The following is a 2,500-nucleotide window of genomic DNA, read 5'->3' on the forward strand; positions in this document are numbered from 1 at the left end:
AACCGACCGGGCTTCGGCCCGCAACCTTTGGTGACTCTGGATAACTTTGCGGATCGCACGGTCTCGCACCGGCGACGGATCATTCAAGTGTCTGCCCTATCAACTTTCGTCGGTACGGTACTGGCCTACCGAGGTTCTTACGGGTAACGGAGAATCAGGGTTCGATTCCGGAGAGGGAGCCTGAGAAACGGCTACCACATCCAAGGAAGGCAGCAGGCGCGCAAATTACCCATTCCCGACGCGGGGAGGTAGTGACGAAAAATAACAATACAGGACTCTAAACGAGGCCCTGTAATTGGAATGAGTACACTTTAAAACCTTTAACGAGTATCCATTGGAGGGCAAGTCTGGTGCCAGCAGCCGCGGTAATTCCAGCTCCAAAAGTGTATATTTAAGTTGTTGCGGTTAAAAAGCTCGTAGTTGGATTTTGGGCGCAGGCGGCCGGTCCGTCGCAAGGCGTGTACTGGCCGTCCTGGCCTCACCTCCGGTTCTCCGCCGGTGCCCTTGACTGAGTGTCGGCGGCGGCCGGAACGTTTACTTTGAAAAAATTAGAGTGTTCAAAGCAGGCGATTCGCCTGAATAATGGTGCATGGAATAATGGAATAGGACCTCGGTTCTATTTTGTTGGTTTTCGGAGCGCGAGGTAATGATTAAGAGGGACAGACGGGGGCATTCGTACTGTGCCGTTAGAGGTGAAATTCTTGGATCGGCGCAAGACGAACGACTGCGAAAGCATTTGCCAAGAATGTTTTCTTTAATCAAGAGCGAAAGTCAGAGGTTCGAAGACGATCAGATACCGTCCTAGTTCTGACTATAAACGATGCCAACTAGCGATCGGGGGGCGTTAGTTTTACGACCTCTCCGGCAGCTTGCGGGAAACCAAAGTCTTTGGGTTCCGGGGGAAGTATGGTTGCAAAGCTGAAACTTAAAGGAATTGACGGAAGGGCACCACCAGGAGTGGAGCCTGCGGCTTAATTTGACTCAACACGGGAAATCTCACCCGGCCCGGACACAGTGAGGATTGACAGATTGAGAGCTCTTTCTTGATTCTGTGGGTGGTGGTGCATGGCCGTTCTTAGTTGGTGGAGCGATTTGTCTGGTTAATTCCGATAACGAACGAGACTCTGGCTTGCTAACTAGTTACGCGACCCAATCGGTCGGCGTCTAACTTCTTAGAGGGACTAGTGGCGTTTAGCCACACGAGATTGAGCAATAACAGGTCTGTGATGCCCTTAGATGTTCGGGGCCGCACGCGCGCTACACTGACCGGATCAGCATGTGCTCGCCTTGGCCGACAGGTCTGGGTAACCCGCTGAACCCCGGTCGTGCTAGGGATAGGGAATTGCAATTATTTCCCTTGAACGAGGAATTCCCAGTAAGCGCGAGTCATTAGCTCGCGTTGATTACGTCCCTGCCCTTTGTACACACCGCCCGTCGCTACTACCGATTGAATGGTTTAGTGAGGTCCTCCGATTGGACCTGGCGCGGCCGGCAACGGTCGAGCCGGCGTCCGAGAAGACGATCTAACTTGATCATTTAGAGGAAGTAAAAGTCGTAACAAGGTTTCCGTAGGTGAACCTGCGGAAGGATCATTAACGGTCTCGCAAACGCTTCGGCGAACGCGAAACTCTGACAAGCGAGAGAAAAAGTCTTTGCTACCCGGCGCCCGACCCGCGAGGAGCGGCGCGCCGGCCGGCGATTCGGTCACCCGGTAATGTTTGCGCGTCGAGTGCCGCGGTGCCGCGCGCTCCGGCTTCAAGCGTCGGCCTGGCCGACCGCTCGGCGCGGTATATTTTGTCACCCTATAGTGCGAGGCACTGTGCGAGCGAAACAATCGTGGATGGCTCTTGGCGGTGGATCACTCGGCTCGTGAGTCGATGAAGGACGCAGCTAGCTGCGTGAATTAGTGTGAATTGCAGGACACATTGAGCATCGACGTTCTGAACGCAAATTGCGGCCTCGGGTCAATCCCGGGGCCGCGCCCGCCTCAGGGTCGCGTTGCAAACGTTCCGCGCGGGGATTTCTCCGCGCGGCTGCTGCGGCGTCGGACGCGCGAGCGCCCGTCCCGCTCAAGACAGCACGGCACGATGCGCGACGATCGCGACCAGAATCCCGCGCGGCGGCGGCGAGTCGACCTCGAAGAGGCCAACGGCTGGCGGCTCAAGGGCGGGAATCGAGGTGCGCGGCGGCGCGCGGCGCCGACGGCGAGCGCGGAACGGGAAGAATAGTCCCGGTCCTTACTTTCGGCCTGAGGTCGGACGAGGCTACCCGCTGAATTTAAGCATATTACTAAGCGGAGGAAAAGAAACTAACGAGGATTCCCTCAGTAACGGCGAGTGAAGCGGGATGTGCCCATCGCCGAATCCGCGCGCTTTTGGAGTGCGCGGAATTGTGGCGTACGGAATTCGTCACGGCGCGCTTCGCCGGTCGCCCGCGTCCTTCTGATCGAGGCCTTTTCCCAGAGCGGGTGTCAGGCCCATGGCGGCGACAGGCGGGCGCG

General features: G+C 56.9%; 2 non-coding genes and 1 pseudogene across 2 annotated transcripts in view; all 3 read left to right on the plus strand.

The window, feature by feature from the left end:
• The window catches only part of LOC146142456 (small subunit ribosomal RNA), a 1,811-nt gene extending 216 nt beyond the window's left edge, over positions 1–1,595 (plus strand). The window contains exon 1 of the ribosomal RNA XR_014500122.1: positions 1–1,595. This exon is cut by the window's left edge and continues 216 nt beyond it. This is a non-coding gene — a ribosomal RNA (small subunit ribosomal RNA).
• Positions 1,596–1,842: 247 nt separating this feature from the next.
• LOC146142457 (5.8S ribosomal RNA) lies at positions 1,843–1,996 on the plus strand. Its single transcript, XR_014499028.1, has one exon. It is a non-coding gene; the product is annotated as a 5.8S ribosomal RNA (ribosomal RNA).
• Positions 1,997–2,244: 248 nt separating this feature from the next.
• The window catches only part of LOC146142458 (large subunit ribosomal RNA), a 2,966-nt pseudogene continuing 2,710 nt past the window's right edge, over positions 2,245–2,500 (plus strand).

Source organism: Ascidiella aspersa, chromosome 5 (genome assembly GCF_963924565.1).
Source record: "Ascidiella aspersa chromosome 5, kaAscAspe10.2, whole genome shotgun sequence".
Lineage (NCBI taxonomy): Eukaryota > Metazoa > Chordata > Ascidiacea > Phlebobranchia > Ascidiidae > Ascidiella > Ascidiella aspersa.